The following is a 20,472-nucleotide window of genomic DNA, read 5'->3' as shown; positions in this document are numbered from 1 at the left end:
CCAGTCATTCCTGAGTGACTGCCAAGCATGTTCCTTCCTAAAAATCTGTGGAATGGAGATGGGGGTGAAAACAGAATGGCCTCACTTAACACATCATCCTCCATACATTCATATGCCTTCTTGTACGCAAAGGCTAGAATTTGAGTAACACCTTTAAAATCCCATCTCAGGCTCTAGCTAGGCAAAAGGCAACTCCATGAACCCTCCTCAAGTGTCACTCAACCCAAGCCAGCTTTCTAAAGCCACTACTTATCTCCTTGCTCAACAACGAATGATGTAATGAGCGCTCCCAAGTACTCAGCACTGTGCTAACTGCTTTAGGATTCTCTTATTTCTCAACAGCAACCCTGTGAGATAAATAAACTCGTGGTCCTCGTTTAACAGATGAAGCCATGGCACACACAGCCTGCATGGCAATCAGGGCCATACAGCACACGATGGACAGAAGCAGGTGCGGAACCCAGCAGGGCTACTGGACAGCCTTCCAGACCCTTGGCTCTGTATAAGCACAGTGCTTCTGGGGCCCAGAACCCAGACAAGCCTCATCACCCTCGTTCCGCTCTCCAACACAGCACCTCTCCTCCACAGCTGGAGCGGACTTCTCACCATCCCGCAAACAAAATGTGAAAACCAGCCCCTAACCCTGGCTTATTTATAGCACTGCCCACCACATGGAATGCTCTATTTCCTCCTTCTCAGCCTCCGGGAAGGCCAACTGCAATTCTACATCTTCTCAAACTATTCCTTTTTCCAGCCTTCCCCCCTCTTTTGAGTGTCTCTGTTCTGAGACCTGCTGGAACTCAGTGCACCTGAATACTTAAGAGTTCAGGATGAGTACTGATGTTTGGTGTTTATCCGGTCTACCAGGTCAGGCAACAAATATCCTGGAGGCAGCGACACATAGGACCCAGCACATGTCTGTGAGCTGAGCAGATGCTCAATACATGCTGGCGGAATGTATGACAATCTCACAGAATACAGTCGGTGAAACGAACGCGGCACGCTGTCATGAACACTTGGGACATCATCTCAAGATTTCTGGGGTAAAAATAAAGGCGCACATAAAATCCAGAGTATTCTGCAACTGGACAACCTATTTCCCCAGCTGATCACACCAACTAAGCCGGCATTTCTGCGTTTGGATATCACCAGTCTATGCATATGTGAGTGTAAACAGCCAGGGACTGACACTCGAGCAGTGTTCAAACACAGCCCTGGAAACAGAATGAAGCATCCCAATTTGTTGGAACCAAAACGATGTTCTGAAAAGGCTGATAAGACGGCAAATGAAAATAAAATGCAGTCAGCTGCCATTCTTTTCGGCTCTGGTTCATTTATGCAACAAATAATTCCTAGGACCTGCTCTTTAAACACTCTTCAGGGGCACTCTGAAGGATGCCGCCATGGTCTGGCAGAGGTTTTTGTGAAGCACCTCGTCTGTCTGAGAAGTTTTCAGTGTCGGGATGAGCTATTTATTCTTTTACATTTGAATGAGGTGAAACCTGCTCCCTGACTCCCATCGGAATTCAAACACAGTTTTGAGAAGTCAAAAAGATACACAGGGTTAGAATCTGAAGTATTTCTGACTTTCAGTGAATTTTTTTTTTTTTTTAACAAGCGCAACTCACAGGAGAGAGAAAGGGAGGGACCAAATAGCAGAGAGCAGGTGTGGTCTAATCAGTACCAGGTGTCTAGCACGAGGCAGCGCGGCAGCCTCTCTGCTTTCCACAGGGCCCTGGCACCCAGCCACAGTCATGTCCCTGAGCTCCCTCACAGTGGCCCGCACAGACCACAGGTTCCGCTGGCCCTGTGCTTCCATGGCAACGAGGAACCTCTGTGGGACCATCCTCTCTTACTGGGCTAAGCCAATTAAACAGCTTGATAGTAGAAATCTTCAGGTGGCATCCTCTAAAAAAGAACACTCTTTAAAGCATATCTACTTGTTGATGTGGCTCAGCAGTAAAGAATCTGCCTGCCAACACAAGGGACGTGTGCTCCATCCCTCCATCAGGAAGATCCCCTGAGAAGGTATTGGCAACCCACTCCAGTACTCTTGCCTGGAAAACTCTATGGACAGAGGAGCCTGGTGGGCTACAGTCCACCAGGTCTCAAAAGTCAGACACAACTTAGTGACTAAACAACAAGTTGCCGATGTATCTTTCTAGGAGACTGCCAGATTAGCTTTTAGATACAGTGTAGCTATATTAAACACCCTTCTGTAATACATACATTACTCAGAGGGGGAGAACGAAATGCCTAGGAACTTCCCACAGTTCAAGGAGCACATGAGTAAGTGCTGTGACCATGGGGTGAATCATAAGAAAAGGGCACTTTCTGGCTCTTGCCTGCTGGAGCAGCAGGTGGATACTGTACAGTAAGGGGAAGAGGACCAAGCACCTCTCAGCAGGGAGGCGAGGGCCAGCCTTCTGGGATAAGGAGGGAAGCTAAGGGAGAGCCCCGGGACAGAGGAAGTCGTAAATCATTCACAGGTCAGAAGGTGCCCAAGCGTTTCTGAAGTCTACTACTATTATCACCTGTGAGATGACTTGTGAGAAACAGCAAAAGGTACAAATGGTAGAGATTCAAACGAACAAAAACAAACACTCATTTTGGAGATCTTCTGAGCTCCCTTAAATGAGCTGGCATGTGCACACTGATTCCACACTCACTCACTCCCCCAAGGCTGACTGCTGCTGCTGCTAAGTCGCTTCAGTCGCTTAAGTCTGTGCGACCCCAGGGACTACAGCCCACCAGGCTCCTCCGCCCATGGGATTTTCCAGGCAAAAACACTGGAGCGGGTTGCCATTGCCTTCTCTGAAGGCTGACTGGGACCTGGCTAAACTAGGATGACTGTAACTTGACATCAGCAGGCATCTTAGTTCAGGCTGCTAGAACAACAGAGTATAAAAGGGGGATGGCTTATAAATGACAGAAACTTATTTCTCACAGCTGTGGAGGTTGGCAGTCCAAGGTCAGGGTGGCACCACACCTGGGTGCTGGTGAGAGCAGAGCCCTCTCTAGTTTGTGGGTGGCCCACCACCACTGTAACCTCACATATGCCAAGAGCCGAACAGAGGCAACAAGCTCACATGAGTCTTTTAAAGGCATAATCATAAGGGACCCAGGGTTCCCTGGTGGCTCAGATGGTAAGTCTGCCTGCAACATGGGAAACCCGGGTCTGATCCCTGAGTTGGGAAGATCCCCTGGAGAAGGAAATGGCACCCCACTCCAGTACTCTTGCCTGGAAAATCCCATGGACGGAGGAGCCTAGTTGGCTATAGTCCATGGGGTTGCAAACAGACGGACACGACTGAGCGACTTCACTTTCACTTTCATAAGAGATCAACCCTTAGCACTTTGTCTAACCTTGTGTGTGTTAGCGGAGAAGGCAATGGCATCCCACTCCAGTACTCTTGCCTGGAAAATCCCATGGACGGGGGAGCCTGGTAGGCTGCAGTCCATAGGGTCGCGATCCAGGCTTCCCTGGTGGCTCAGATGGTAAGTCTTCCTGCAACATGGGAAACCCGGGTTTAATCCCTGAGTTGGAAAGATCCCCTGGAGAAGGAAATGGCAACCCACTCCAGTGTTCTTACCTGGAGAATCCCAGGGACAGGGGAGCCTGGTGGGCTGCCTTCCGTGGGGTCACACAGAGTCGGACACGACTGAAGCGACTTAGCTGCTGCTGCTGCTGTGTGTGTCAGTCGCTCAGTCATGTTTGACTCTATGCGATCCCATGGACTACAGCCTGCCAGGCTTCTCTGTCCATGGAATTCTCCAGGCAAGAATACTGGAGTGGGTAGCCATTCCCTTCTCCAGGGATCAAACCCAGGTCTCCTACATTACAGGCAGATTCTTGACTGTAGGAGCCACCAGGGAAGTCCCAGATGGCCACCTTTTAACACCATCACATTGGCAACTGGAGATATGACTTCACCACAGAAATGCTGGAGGACACAAACCTCCAGTGGATAAGATTACACATCCTTTGGTGTGTTATGTGTCCTTTAAGACCACCATACAGGGATTCCCATGCTTGTGAAGTCCACTTCTTCTGCAGGGAAGATCCCATCAATTCTTTTTTTTTTTTTTCCCACCCACGCAGACAACAGTTCTTAATAGGATGAAGAAAGGGAAATACAAAAGCCAGAGGACAGACGGGTAAATGAAATTACATTAGGAAAAAAACTTGCTGATAAAAATGTAAATAGAGTAAACAGGATGATTAAACAGTACAAAATACCACAAACATTTGGAATTTTTATGAATGTAGTGGTCACAAACTGCAGATGGCCAAGGTGCCGACAACCATCTGTCAAGAAACAGCTTTTAATGGGGAGAAGGAAATGATTTGACTTAGAGCTACTAAAGTCTACCAATGACAAGAAGCTCGTAACTCCAACAGAGGGAAAAAGAAAAGAAAAGAAAAAAAAGAACATTTACTTTTGGATGAGGGCAGTTTAAACTAGCTATCTAAGTTCCACCTGACTAATAGAGAACACCAGCAGGGACACCCTCCGCTAGGGCCGACACTACTGCCACGGTCCCAAGAATCAGCTGCAGCCAGCACCCTACAGTGGCAGGGTTTCTAGGGAAATGCACAAATAAGATGAGTGAGTGGAACAGCGCTTTCCTTATCATCCTGACTTCTGGGAGTCAAGTAACAGGGCTGTAGCTCTCCTCTCCTCTCGCTCTGCCTCGCAGAGCTCATGCACTCTTCAGAAGACCGATCTCTTTCATGTTAACAAGGGGAATTTTTCATGGAAACACAGGAAGAGCAAGACAGTTTTAAGTCTTCCAGATCTGCCTACAGATTCCTACACTTTTGCTCCTGCAGCTTACAGTCCCAGAAGCTGTCCAGAAGCCATCAGCATCAGTGCCATGAGGGAGCTTGTGAGGAATGCAGAGTCTGGGGCCTCAGGTGATTTGGACACAATTAAAACTTCAGAAGCACTGTGACTGGACGAAAACTATTTCTGACTCCTGGGATTAGGCATTTCTCCCCACATGCCAGGGATCAGTGTAGTTAAGGCCAAGTCTAGGACGATCTGAGCATCAGAATGAATGATGGTGGGGATTATAATACACTGAATTTAAAGAAAAGCAGCCATGACTCTAAATTTATAACAAACAGATGAATGGGTAAGAGGAAGTTCTTTAAAAAGAAGGCCATTTTACTATTTTTTATTTTTTAATATAATTTTATTTTCTTGGCTGTGCTGGGCCTTTGCTTCGTGGACTTTAGCTGCGGAGAGCAGGGGTGGCTCTTCCTTGCAATGTGTGGCTTCCCATCGCGGTGGCTTCTCTAGGTGCAGAGCACAGACTCTACAGTGTGGCCCACAGGCTTTGCTACTCTGCGGCATGTGGAGCCTTCCTGGGGATCGAACCCTTGTCTCCTGCATGGCAGGCAGATATATATATTTTTTACTATTGAGCCAGCAGGGAAGCCCAAAAGAAGGCCATAACTATCTAAAGAGCTATTTTATAACTATCTAAAGAATGAAAGAGTTAGAAAATTACCATTTTGCAACCACCAAAATTATAGTGTATTCAGGCAAGAATATCCAGGAATCCTAAAGCCATGAAGTAAATATTTGTCGGGGTGCTAAGATATTTACACACTGATGCAGTATCCCTCCACATATTACTTATGAATTACAAGAGGAAAATGGCACCTTTACAGAGGAGAACTCTATTGGACACTTCATTAATCGAGTGATCAAACTTAACATCACCAGGAACAGGACCACCTGCCATACATATCTGCTGCGGTGATGCACGCAGAAGGACATACTAGCACTCACGTGATATTCCTGCCCCTAAATGTACAACCTGACCCTAATTATAAAGATACAAAAATAAGCCCACATTGAGGGACATTTTATAAATCAAATGGCCTGTACTTTTGAAAAATGTTAGTATTAGGAAAGACAAAGAACTGAGAAAGATGAAAGGGGCTTGATAAATGGAATGTATGATCCCAGACTTTTTCCTGGATTGAGACTTCCTTTTTGCTCTTTTATGGATATTACTGTTGAAAAGGACATTATTGAGATAGGTATGCATATTAGCTAATGATACTGTAGCAATGTTACTTCTCCTGAATATGGTAACTCTATCTCCTTTTTAGGGAATACAAACTGAAGGACTGAGAGGTGATGGGTCATATCTGCGATTTATTCCTAAATAATTTTTTAGTACTCTTTAAAAGAGGTCTCCAGTACAGACCTCTTAAACAGTGAGGTCTGTAATAGTGTGTGTGTGTGTGTGTGTGTGTGTGTGTGTATAAATCAAAACAAACAAAAAAAGATGTTCTTTTCTTTATACGGGACTGGAATGCAAAAGTAGGAAGTCAAGCGATACCTCGAGTAAAAGGGAAGTTTGGCCTTGGGTACAGCAGGGCTAACAGACTTTTGCCAAGAGAATGTGTTTGCTGGTCATAGCAAACACCCTCTTCCAACAACACAAGAGAAGACTCTACACATGGACATCACCAGATGGTCAATATCGAAATCAGACTGATTGTATTCTTTGCAGCCAAAGATGGAGAAGCTCTATATGATCAGCAAAAACAATATCAGGAGCTGACTATGGCTCAGATCATGAACTACTTATTACAAAATTCAGGCTTAAATTGAAGACCATTAGACCACTCAAGTATGACCTAAATCAAATCCCTTACAATTATACAGTGGAAGTGACAAATAGATTCAAGGGATTAGATCTGACAGAGTACCTAAAGAAATATGGACAGAGATTCGTAACACTGTACAGGAGGCAGTGATCAAAACCATCCCCAAGAGAAAGAAATGCAAAAAGGCAAAATGGGTATCCAAGGAGGCGTTACAAATAGCTGAGAAAAGAAGAGAAGCTAAAGACAAAGGAAAAAAGGAAAGATATACTATTTAAATGCAGAGTTCCAAACAACAGCAAAGAAAGATAAGAAAGCCTTCCTAGGTGATCAATGCAAAGAGATAGAGAAAAACAATAGAATGGGAAAGACTAGAGATCTCTTCAAGAAAATTAGAGATACTGAGGGAATATTTCACGCAAAGATGGGCACAATAAAGGAAAGGTATGGACCTAAGAAAAGCAGAAGATATTAAGAAAAGGTGGCAAAAATATACAGAAGAACAATACAAAAGATATCTTAATAACCCAGATGACTACTATGGTGTGATCACTCACCTAGAGCCAGACATCCTGGAGTGTGAATTCAAGTGGACCTTAGGAAACATCACTACAGACAAAGCTAGTGGAGGTGATGGAATTCCAGTCGAGCTATTTCAAATCCTGAAATATAATGCTGTGAAAGTGCTACACTCAATATGCCAGCAAATCTGGAAAAATCAGCAGTGGCCACAGGACTGGAAAAGGTCAATTATCATTCCATCCCAAAGAAAGGCAACGCCAAAGAATGCTCAAACTACCGCACAACTGTACTCATCTCACATGCTAGCAAAGTAATGCTCAAAATTCTCCAAGCTAGGCAAAAGCAAGAGAATTCCAGAAAAACATCTACTTCCACTTCACTGATTATGCTAAGCCTTTAACTGTGTGGATCACAATAAACTGAAAAATTTTTAGAGACGGGAATACCAGATCACCTTACCTGCCTCCTGAGAAATCTGTATGCAGGTCAGGAAGCAACAGTTAGAATCAGACATAGAATGGACTGGTTCAAAATTGAGAAAGTAGTATGTCAAGACTGTATATTGTCACCCTGCTTATTTAAATTACATGCAGAGTACATCATACAAAATGCCTGACTGGATAAATAACAAGTTGGAATCAAGACTGCCAGGAAAAATATCAATAACCTCAGATATGCAGATGACACCACCCTTATGGTAGAAAGTAAAGAGCCTCCTGATGAAGTGAAAGAGGAGAATGAAAAAGCTGGCTTAAAACTCAACATTCAAAAAACTAAGACTATTGCATCTGGTCCCATCACTTCGCAGCAAATAGATGGGGAAGCAGTGGAAAGTAACAGGCTTATTTTCTTGGGCTCCAAAATCAGTGCAGATGGTGACTGCAGCCATGAAATTAAAAGACGCTTGTTCCTTTGGAGAAAAGCTATGACCGACCTAGATAGCATATTAAAAAGCAGAGACATTCCTTTGCCGACAAATGTCCATATAGTCAAAGCTACACTGAACTGACTGATATATATACCGAGAGAGAGAAAGCAAGTGTGGCCAAATGGTAGCAAGCGGAACATCTAAGTGAAAGTTATATGGGTGTTCACTGAACTATTCTGGAAACTTTTCTGCAGATTTTGAATCTGTAAAAACAAAAAGTTGGAAATGGAAAAACAGAGCAGATGATCTGAAAGTAATGCAATTAAAAATGACCCCCGACCCACAACTTTCTAGAAAAATTGGAATACCACTACCAGCTGTACCCTCTTCCACCTAGAGTGGTCTTGAAAGTGAATACAAGCAAGTGACAGGCTGAAAATACTCCTCCTCAAGAGAGTTCTAGGAAAAAGCATTTTCTAGGCTGAAAGCCTCTTCTTTGGAAGTGAATCTCCTAGTTCCATCTACTGTGTGCAGGGGCTGTTCTGGACACAGGAAATAGGGGCTGTGGAGCAAGCAAAGAGCTGCTCTCATGGAACATACATTCTCATTGAAGGAGATGGAGAATAAATGTTAGGTAATAGTTAAATGCTGTAAAGCTCAGACGGACAGAGAGGGAGCGCTATTTAAGACAGGTGGTTGTTATATTTCTGATATTTGCTTTATGTAACTTTGTTTCTTTGTTGTCTAACAGTTTATGATGTCTATCTTTGTGAGTTGTACCTTTTATCTTTAAAAATGTTCACCTTTGTTTCATTTAACATAATTTTAAAAAACAGGTGGTTGGATAAATGTCCATTGACAGACGAATGGATAAAGAAGCTATGGCACATTTATACAATGAAATATTACCCAGCCATTAAAAAGAATGAAGTAATGCCATTATTATGGCATCTATAGATGTAGAGATCGTCATACTGAATGAAGTTAAGTCAGACAGAGAAGCAGAAACATTGTATATCATCCTTTAAATGCAGAATCTAAAAAGATACAAATGAACTTATTTACAAAACAGAAACACTCACAGACTGAAAAAACTAGGGTGGGGGCGGGAATGGGGAGAAGGATGGGGAAAGGGATAGTTAAGGAGTTTGGGAGTTGGACAAGACTCAGTGACTTCACTTTCAGTTTTCACTTTCATGCATTGGAGAAGGAAATGGCAACCCACTCCAGCATTCTTGCCTGGAGAATCCCAGGGATGGGAGAGCCTGGTGGGCTGCCATCTATGGGGTTGCACAGAGTCGGACACGACTGAAGCGACTGAGCAGCAGCAGCAGCAAGGAGTTTGGGATGGGATATATACACACACTGCTATATTTAGAATGGATAATCAACCTACCATATAGCATAAGAAACTCTGCTCAGTGTTATGTGGCAGCATGGATGGGAGGGGAGTTTGGGGGAGAATGGAACATGCATATGTATGGTGAGTCACTTTGCTGTCCACTTGAAACTATCAGCTACACCCCAATATAAAATAAAAAGCTTAAGATCATCTCAAAAAAAAAAAAAAAAAGCGGGGGTCGGGGGGCGGTTTCCCTGGTGGTCCAGTGGTTAAGAATCTGCCTTGCAATGCAGGGGACACTGGTTTGATTTCTGGTCCAGGAAGATCCCACAGGTTGTGGAGCAACAAAGTCTATTAACCACAGCTACTAAGCCTGAACTATACAGCCTGAGAGCTACAACTACTGAGCCCATGTGCCAGAACCACAGAAGCCTGCATGCCCAGAGCCCATGCTCTGAAGCGAGAAGCCACTGCAACCAGAGAGCAGCCTCAGCTCCCCAAAACTAGAGAAGGCCTGCACAAAGCAATGAAGACCAGCACAGCAGTAAATGGTTAAGAGGATAAACTTAAAAATAACAATAATAAAGCCTGCACAAAGCAATGAAGACCCAGCACAGCAGTAAACAGTTAAGACGATAAATTTTAAAATGACAATAATAAAGTAAAAAATAAAACAGGTGGTTGGAGGGACTTCCCTGGTGGTCCCATGGTTAAGACTCTGTGCTTCCAGTGCAGGGGGCCTGGGTTCAATCCCTGGTTGGGAAACTGAGATCCTACATATTGTAGGATACCGCCACTAAAATAAAATAATAAAAAATAAAACATGTGTTGGAGAAGGACTCTAGTGAGGTGACAGTGAACAGAGGCCTGAATGAGATGATGGAATAAACTGTGCAAATAACTGGGGAGAGCACATACCAGGCAGAGGGCACAGTATGCGCAAAGGTCCTGAGGCAGGATGGCGCCCAAGCTGGCGCCGAGAGAGCAAAAGGGAGACTGGAGGTGGTAAGGTCACGGAGCCCCTCCTAGGCCATCATCCAGACTTTCCTGTTTACTCTGTTAAGCCAACTGCAGCCTCACACCTGTCCATCTTGCACTGGACAGCCAACCACCCAGCCCCTGTAATGAAGGGGCTACCATGAGGAAGCAGCCAAGTGTGCTTGCTCAGTGCCAGGCTTGAGCATGCTTCCCCTTTCTGCCAGCTTTCCATCTAGGTCTTTTCTTCCTCAGATGCCATACTTAGAAACACACTCTGCCGAATTCCTTTCTCTTTCCACTCCCATTTAAATCTCATGCAAAGGTCTCCAGAAAGTTTTCTTTGGGTTGAGAGGTTGCAAAAAGAAAAAAAAAGCCACATCATAGCTGATAAGTTGAAGAGCCATATTTATAACATCCAGTGCTGGTTCTCCCAGAAGCCATAATTCCTTTCCGGAGGTTAAGTTCTGAAGGGGCTGAGTCACCATAAAGCATTATCATAAAAAGTCTTCAAAAATGCCCAGAAAGTACTTCAGAAAATATTGGCACCTGCCTCTCCATTCTCCTTTAATCAAACCTGTTTTCCTTCAAGTTCTGCCCCAGGGGATCTTCCCAACTGAGGGACTGAACTCAGGTCTCCTGCACTACAGGCAGAGTCTGTACCATCTGAGCCACCAGGGAAGTCGTAAGTTCAGTCTGTTATCTAATTCTGGGGTCCTGTCTAAGACATCCCATCCCTAACAAATAGCTCACTTTTCTAATGCAAGATTTGTCAGAATATTTTATGAGGAGTAAAGAATGAAGAGAAATATACTTCTAAAAATTTCTGTATAAAACCCAGTAACTATTAAAAACACGTTCTCTAAATTTTATCATAACCTAATTTGTAGTTCTAGTTACACTAAATGGAACATTTCTACAATTTTTAATGTCATGTTCCATAAACTCAAACAACTTCAAAAACAGCAAGTTGCACCATCATATTATGAAAACTGTTATGAAAGTGTTACATTAGCTTATACTGACATAACACATTTCAGAAATGTGGGTCTTACTGAAATCATTAGGTTCACAACTAAACAGCCTAAAAAAATCAGGTTTAAAGCTTTTGACTACCTACACTTGGTTTTACTCTTCACAGAATGTCAACATCAAAAGAATAAAAGAGCTGTAAAACATGTATCAATTTTGAAATTATAACAAACAAAGCTGTTAGAGAAAGCAAGAAAACAGTAAGAAAGGAAATTCCCATTAACAGCTAGTTTGTTAGGATATACTGTCAAGGAGTTAAAACATCACTCATAACAATATAAATGGAGCATGTGTCAAAAATTTATTTAAATCATTAATTTAAAACAGCAGGATGATACATCCAGTTCAGTGGAGTATAGGAAAGCCTGAAGTATATATAGTCAATGAAAGAGAATACTGAAAGAAGATTGTTTTTATGTGTGTGTGTGTGTGTGTGTGTGTGTGTGTGTAACTGGTTAATATACTGCTGCTGCTGCTAAGTCGCTTCAGTGTGTCTGACTCTGTGCGACCCCATAGACAGCAGCCCACCAGGCTCCGCCATCCCTGGGATTCTCCAGGCAAGAACACTGGAGTGAGTTGCCATTTCCTTCTCCAATGCATGAAAGTGGAAAGTGAAAGTGAAGTCGCTCCATCGTGTCCGACTCTTAGCGACCCCATGGACTGCAGCCTACCAGGCTCCTCCATCCATGGGATTTTCCAGGCAAGAGTACTGGAGTGGGGTGCCATTGCCTTCTCCAGATTAATATGCTATAGGTCAATAAAACTACAAAATTTCAGGTTTATCTTCATTATCAGACAAAAACTGTTTGCAAGTTATCAATCTACAGTGAACATCTAACTTCACAGAATCTGAGTCCTGATCAATAGTAAATTAATAAGTTCAACAAAGATACAGTTTGCTAGAGACTCCTGTGAGCTGTGACTGGGTATGTCCGCCAGTGCTTCAGCAGAGCACTGAAGAAGGGACATGCAATCTTCACCCTTGTGCCTCACTCCTATGCGTTGGGTATTTTTTTCTTAACACTTTATTATGCAATAGAACCTTGGCTATACAAAATCCTCATGCATGGGTTAGTCTTGATAGCAGCATGGCGCGAGATCTAAGTGTTAGTTGCTCAGTCGTGTCTGACTCTTTGCGACCCCATGGATGATAGCCCACCAGGCTCCTCTGTCCATGGGATTCTCCAGGCAAGAATACTGGAGTGGGAGGCCTTTCCCTTCTCTAGGGGATCTTCCTGACCCAGGGATCAAACCTGGGTCTCCTTCACTACAAGCAGACTCGTTATTGTCTAAGCCACCAGGGAAGTGCAGAAACCTAAGTTAGCCCTTAAAATGCTTAGTACCAAGGCGTATGCTGGTGTGTGGTTGGTGAACATCTCACAGTCACCAGGGCTTCAAAATCACTCTTTGTTTGTTTGCCTGCTTTTCATATCACTTCGCCTCGCTTCTGTATCAGAAAATTTGATGCCTAATGTTGAGTTGCTTCTAGTCATTTCCACCAACACATTTCTTTACTGTTTATCTTCCTTTAAAAATATCCCCCTTTATGAGTACTAATCACGTCAACCTTTTAACTAAACCAAACACAAACTCTTTCATCATAAATACATCTAAAAGTAATGAGTCAGAGGCTTATTCATTAATAAGCATCATATTCTATAGCACAAACAGTTCATTCTTCCACCCATCCACCCCTTGTTCCAATATTAAGAAACACATTGAATGTTTATTACTTAAGATCATTGTTACTTAATGTAACAATTCTACTAACTGAAAAACAATTAAGTAACAAGAAGGAACTTTCTAAAGACTTCTTTCTAAGGGGTCAACCTAGTAAAAACTTCTGGCTCTAGATTACATTACAGTTACAATGTCCCTCATTTAGAGTCTTAATAATTCATAGTAATGACAACTACGCAACAATATGCCATATACTGTGCTGAAGGCTTCCCCAATTTCATCCTGTTTAATCTTCACAAAAATTCTGTGAACTCGTTTGTATTATTAGCCCCATTTTTCAGATGAATAAACTGAGTCATGAGAATTAAATTATTCCACTTCCAAGCCCTAGGTTAAACCACTCAGCTACATCAATAGAGAAGACAGAAGAATTATAAAAACAGATATATTAACAATAATGACATTTGTATGGTAATTTTTATATGCAGGCATTATTCTAAGCAATGAACATACAGAACTTGTGTATTTCTCACAATAACCCTCTGGAGTATGATTATTATTCCCAATTTACAGAAGAAGAAATTGAGGCAAACAGAGGTTAAGTACTTGTCCAAGGTCACAAGGCTAAGAAGATGCAAGGCTGGAACGCAAACTTGGACAGCCTAGCTTCCAAGTCCAGGACCTTCCCCTGATGCCATACTGCTTCTTTTAACAATTTGAAAAGCACAGCACAAGTAAACAATCCTAACTCTTTAGAACCTCTGAGGTTGGAAATCACCACATTAAAGCACAGACCCGTAACTAAATGTTCATTACTATAATCAGAAGTCATTAAGAACAGATTAAAAGGTTTTCATTCAGCCTTGTTAAGAAGGCAAAAAAGTAACACACTTAAGCAAAATTTCATCCAAGATGAATTTCTAAAAAAATATTTTTCTGGAAAACAAACTCAATACAGAACAAATGAGGTGTTACAGTAGCTTTTAAAATTCTTTCTGTAGAAGCTGTTTTTGTTCTTGCAGCTTTGGGGTTTCTCAGAATTCCCTCAGGGGCTGTGGGTAGAGGGAGAAGGGGAAGAGATAGGACCCCAGTTCCCCACTCCACCTTCAAACAAGCAGCTCTGTTTATATTTTTTACATATTGGGTTTCCCCTTAAACTTTTGCTTTGAGGGGACCGAGGCTCCCATGAGAACCTGGTCTGAGTGGGCGGCCCTTCTCGACTTCAGAAAGCTTTCCCCATCACTTCCCCAGCATCCCAGAAGGTTCATTCACAGCATTTCTCCTCTTGCTTCTAGAATCTCACGCCCTAATCATACTCCCACACGACCTTGCCTCCCCACCCTCCTGTGTCAACTATCATTGAGACCACAGCTCACGTTCACCAAATTCTATATGGCCGGCTCTCAGTTAGATGTTTTCACATCAACTCCTTCACTGACTGTGCTCAACACCTGCGTGACTCAGACTCTACTCTGGCCCTACTGTAGAGAGGAGCCCACTGTCCAGTGCCACAGAGTGACAGAAGTAGGATGGCCCACCTCAAGGGCCCCCCAACTCTCAGCCAGTGTGCTATTCGACCTCTCAGTTCACATTAATTCCTGTTTAAACCTTCCCCGAGACACTGTTCCCGACTCAACCTCCCCCAAACAGAATGCAAAGCCCCCTTCAGAGCAGCTCTGTGCTTGGCACGGGCACATACAGGGCATAGCTCTCAGTGCCCTGTCATCTTCCCATTCTGGGTAGTCTGTGAGGAGGGTGAGGCTGTCAAAAGCACAAGGGAGACGGTCCCTCTTGCAGACACATATGTGTGTTTAGCCCTTCTCAAAAAGAGGAACTATCTCCCTTGCACTTTTCACAGCCTCACCCTCCTCACCAGACTGCCCAGAATGGGTGTGGGCACAGTGTAGGAAGATGTTCACTACTCATTGTCAAGGGACTGGCTGGTAGGTAGGACCCCTGAGTTCTGGTCACACCTGGGGTGATGCCCTGTAGAAGACAGCATCATTGTCCCCATCCTTCCTGGTCTGCGAGGCTCCCCTCTCCACTCTGCAGGCTGCCTTATGGGAGCCTGTGCTTGGACCAGGGTTCTGGGTGCAGGCTGGGCCAGCTCAGGGAGTGAGCTGTGTATGCAGGGCAGCTAATGCCTCCAGGAAACAGCCTTTAGTCAAGGGCAAATCTCCCTGCTTCCTTGGTCTTTGGGGAGGACAATTCCCCAAATTCCCTCAAGGGACTGAGCTCCAGATACCCACAGCAGTTATTCTCTCAAAACTCACCTTTATTGAAGGCTGCTTCTCTGCCCTGTCCCGCTTGCCCACTTCCCTGCTGACATTCCTGGGAGAACCTCTCAGATAAACCGCTTACTCTCAAGTCCTTGTCTTGGGGTCTGTTTCTAGGGAAGCCAGACTGGGATTTCTTCTCCTTTGTGACTCCATTTCTCTACCAGTTAAAACACCAGGACTAGAGAGAGGATCTTGACTGCCTCTTCAGGCTCTAGCATCCTTTGCTTTCAATGATGAAAACATCCAGCTGAAACTGATGATGAGGTTCCCTCTTCACTGAGCCACTGTATCCTATCTTGGAGCCTAGCTCCATAAATGAGGAGGAAGAAGGCAGCACTGCCTGGATGCCATCAGTGAGGTCCCCGTGGCCGCCGTGGGGATGGCCTCAGCTACAGAGATCCTCCTACCCAAGGTGATGCACTTTCCCAAGTGCATCAGGGAAGGTTTAAACAGGAATTAATGTAAACTGAGAGGTCGAATAGCACACTGGCTAAGAGTTGGGGGGCCCTTGAGGTGGGCCATTCAGTTTTTCATCATTACGCACTGACTGAGGGGTGCTCGAGCAGAAAAGGCCTGTTCATCTCAGCCCAAGTCAAGCCAACTCTGAAGGCCTACTTTAGCCCCAGCGCTCCTCGGGGGGCTGCTGAGGCTGCCGCTGGGCCTGCCTTCTTGTTTCTTTCCCATCCTTCAAAGGGCTGATAAACATCCTGAGTGTTCAGCTCTACTCTGTGGTTGGCTTCCCAGAGGACCCCACCTGTGATGACTTCATTTTACATTTTATTTATTATGTCATGAAAGTCACAGACTCTGGAACTCTGCCTGTGGAAGCAGGCATGTTCCTTTTAATGCTCTAAGACCAGGAAGTGGTGGAGACAGGAGGAAATATAGCAAAGTTTTTAATAAGATGGGAATGAGGCAGATACAGACCAGCTACGTATGAGATGCAGTTTCGGTTTCTGAAAAAAGGCAAGAAATACATGAAAGGTCAGCGTAGTCAGTGAAACTGAAAGTTGAGAGAACTCAGATGAGGTAGTCTCAGAGGGCAATGAAAGAGAGAAATCTCTCACAGAGAAAGAAAACAAGAATGGCTTTGCCAAGGAGAAGCAGCAGACTAAACACACCAGGCACACCAAGTCAAAAATCATGGGGCAGAAACAATCCATCTGAAAGAGGGCCCTGGACCACACCCAACCCATCAGACATACCATCCCCCGGTGTGACGAAGGCAAACGCCATCCTGGCAACTCCCACCAAGGAAGCTCAGGTAAGATCATGCTCCTGCAGGGGCTGGCGAGATTCCCATGATGCTACCACAGGCAGGGCCTCTGCCGAGACTCTCCCAGTGACACTGAAGGACTGAGACGGCTCTCCAGTGTGAAAGCTGGTGATGCTGCTCTGCCAAAGGTTGTGCCCAACTGGTGGCAGCCGGTCACCTCCTCTGCTTGGCTATGACCTCCTGGAGAGGAAAGGCTAGCAGTGGATAACGACTGTAACTTAAAAGAAGATGGTAAGTAGCAAAGGCACCACTGAGAAGGTGACACCTGGGCAAAGAGATAAGGACTTAGGCTCATGGTCACCAGGAGGAAGGTGGTGACACAGAGAGAAATGAATGAGCAAGAACAAAGCCGATGCCCAAGGAAGAGCAAGGAGGTGAGTGTGGCTGAGAACTGAGGGGGTCTAAGGTCAGGGAGGTGAGGGGCAGATCTGGCAGAGCCTTCTGGGCCTCTGTAAGGATGCTGGCGTCTACCTGGAGAAGGTGGCAAGTCCTGGGAACACAGCTGTGCTGAGTGACATAATCTAACGCTTGCATTTCCCTTCTCTGGACTGACTTCCCTCTGCAGCATTCCCTACCATCTGACAAATTATACATATTCTGTATTTACTGTTTCCACCCATTAGAAAGTAAGCCCCGTGAGGGCAGATGATTTTTGTCTGTTTTTTCTCACTGCTGCAGGGTCCCCCAGTGTCTGGCACTTAGTAGATAATATTTTTTGAATGAATGAATGAGTCATCTTGAGAAGAACCTGAAGAAACTTTCTAAATGGCAATGTGAATTCAACAAAGCGTATGTTTCTACTCCCTCCAAAGATATTTAGATTGGCACTGTGAGGCCAAAACAACAAATCATCTTCTCTTTCTTCTAGGCACCTAGGTGCCCAAAGATAGAAATATGTTTCTATTAATAACTTCTAAAAACTGGATGTTTAGATGCAGAAGAAAACCACAGACTCATCGAATCAGCAGTTGGGAGGTTTTATATGTATGGAATTCATTCATGAAACATCCACCAAGACACAATGTCTATGAGATGCTCACTAATGAGGTTTCAAATGAACAGGATTCAGAGCCACTGCCTTTCTGCGACAGGCCTGCCATTCTCAGGGGCAGACAGGAGCAGGGGAAGGGAGGAGGGCATTTACAAAGGACATTAGTGCCTCGCTAGCAGGACAGGGAATCCCCTTTGAAAATCACTGACCCTAGTGCAAAAAAAGCTTGAGATTCCACAGTATTAGGAAATGTGTCCTTTTTATATACAAAAGTTTCCAACATACCAATAGTTTATGGTCTATAAAGTTTTCTAAAATAAATTCAGGTGTCTTTTTGTAATACTTGTGTTTCCTGATCAATCCACAGACTCAAGGCATAACTGAAATGATCTCTGTGCACAATAGTGAAAAATGGTATAGGACAACATCACTGAAATTTAATTGAATAAAATAGAAATATACTGGAGGGAAGAACAGGGAGGGAAAGAGGGTGGGGAAACTGCCAGGAGCTGCTGAAGGAGGAGTCAGAAAGGGACCTGTGGTTCTGTTTCCCTCTGGAAGTAAGGCCCCCACCTCCTCCTCACCACCATCAGCCCTTTCATCACAGAATTTAGAACTCCTCTGTGAGCTTACACCAGTCATGTAACCTCACTGAGTCTCCCTATTTCCTTGTAAAAAGGGGGCAAAGGAACTTCCCTGGTGGTCCAGCGGTTAAGACTCTGCCTGCCAACGCGGGGGACACGGGCTCGGGAAGAATCCATGTGCTGCGGAGCAACCAAGTCTGGGCGCCACAGGTCCTGAGCCTGTGCTCTAGAGCCCACAAGCTGCGGCTGCCGGAGCCTGCCTGCCTAGAGCCTGCACTCTGAGACAAGAGAAGCCTCTGCAAGGAGAAGCCCACGCTCCATAATTAGGGGGCAGCCCCTGCTATCCACCGTCAGAGAACGCCTGTGCATAGCAATGAAGACCAAAAATACAATTATAAAAAGGCGGGGGTCACCTTACAAACTCCACCTGCTAGAAGGTAAATAATGTAACACACTCAGCACTTAACACATGCCTGGAGCACAGTGAGCCCTCAACGACCATCAGCAGTCACTGCAATAACACTGCCCTTGAGATTTCATCTTCCAAACATGGCTACACTGACACATACCTTCCACCCGACAGGGCTCCTTGCAGTGTGGTGCGGACATGCCTCCATCAAGCGTTATGACTGTGAACCCTCCTCTTGAATCTGGGCAGGCCTGTGACCAGGTACAAGTGATTCTATGTGACTTCCAAGACTGGTTATAAAAGGTGACACACTTTCCTCTGGCCCCTCCTCTCTTGAGCCATGCTCCTTGGGAGCCCCGGGGGGCCACGTAACAAGTCTGGGACCTTTGATGCCTCCACGCTGGAGAATCCACATGGAGAGGTCACACAGAGAGAAGGATGCATCTGAGGAGCCCAGGTGTCTCAGACCAGGCACCAGTAAGCGAGCAAGCCTTAAGACGATGCCACCCCAGCCTCTAAGCCTTCTGTCCTGATCCTGAATGGAATGGAGACAGGCCACACAGCCAACCAGAATCAAAATTCCTGACCCACAGAAACCACAAGAAGCAACAGATGATTGTTTTATATCAAGTTTGGGGTGGGTCTGTCTGTCTATCAGATGACCAGAGCACTGCCAGTAATGACTCCCCGTTTGCTTCTAACAGAGAAACCACAACATGCTACTCTTTTGTTTAAGGATTCCAGCGGACCACAACGTCATGCCAAGAATAAAACGAATTGCGGAAGCTCCTCGGGGAACTGGGAGACTTGAGGGAGGGGCCGTGTCTCCTCCATCAGTGAACCCCCAAGGCCTCAGCAGCTCCTCACTTAGTAAGTAGCTTAACTGCGTGAGATGAGCCACATGGCACGGAAAAAGTGAACAAGAAGAGGAATTATGAAAACCGTGTATTCAACAAGTACAGACTCCTTCCACCTGGTGCTGGGTATCCTATTGTCAAGCTACCCCCCGTCACCTGCAGGAACCCACTGAGCTTTCTGACACACACGGAGTCCTGTGACGGACTTCAGACTCCATGAAGCAATCCATGATCAACGGGGGATGGGAGCAAGCGGATGAAAAAAATGAATGAATTACCCCTGCCCCCAGTATGTCCTCCATCGGACAATTCTAGGGCATGTCCCTGGAGGGTCACCTGTGGGATCAAGCCCCAGCTATTCACAGTGGTCACCAAGTTGCTGAACAAATCTTGCCTCCAGTTTCCTTTCTCTCCTATTAATTCTTTCCAGGGGCCAATCCTTTTCTTTGCTATTACTACTCAATATAAACTAATTGTCCCATAAAGCCTTGTCCAGGTTTTGTTACTTAGAGGAACCCAGCTTAAGACTCACTTAAATTTGATTTAGTAAAATATGATTTATGTTCAACAATTTAATAACCCTATATGGCAAGTTATCTTCTAGGAAGTGATAGAAATGATAAGAAAGTAATATTGGGCTTTTCTTGCATAATTGTACTTTATGTTGTCCTTTAATTTTTGGCTTTTTTTTTTTTTTTAAAGAGAGGCGGTATCTAGTATTAGGTGGCACTTTTCTCAAAGGTGTATGGAGTCATTTACTCCTTTCAATTCATGATCATAAATTTCTTATGGGCTTTTAATGCTTCCAAGTAATCCTACTACATATCCCTGGCTTGTTAAACCCCCCAAACCACCTTCTGCATCCTCATTCTCATCTGCTTTCCTATTCCACTAAGAAGATGGGAGCATCAGAAGAGAAGGCCCACACACTCCCACCGCATTCACCCACCCTCCACTTGCAACTCACCGATCTGCTACCAAAGTAGACATCAACTCATGCCCTACAAACACACCATCCTTACTGCCCAC

The 20,472-nt window shown here is 44.7% G+C and overlaps 1 protein-coding gene across 9 annotated transcripts in view; it reads right to left on the bottom strand.

Moving 5' to 3' along the window:
• Nucleotides 1-20,472, bottom strand: part of PCGF5 (polycomb group ring finger 5) — a 115,405-nt gene that overhangs the window by 73,238 nt on the left and 21,695 nt on the right. The window lies entirely within an intron of this gene.

Source organism: Ovis canadensis, chromosome 22 (assembly GCF_042477335.2).
Source record: "Ovis canadensis isolate MfBH-ARS-UI-01 breed Bighorn chromosome 22, ARS-UI_OviCan_v2, whole genome shotgun sequence".
Classification (NCBI taxonomy): Eukaryota; Metazoa; Chordata; class Mammalia; order Artiodactyla; family Bovidae; genus Ovis; species Ovis canadensis.
The sequence above is the reverse complement of the archived record's forward strand: the minus strand, read 5'-3'. Positions and strand labels throughout refer to the sequence as shown.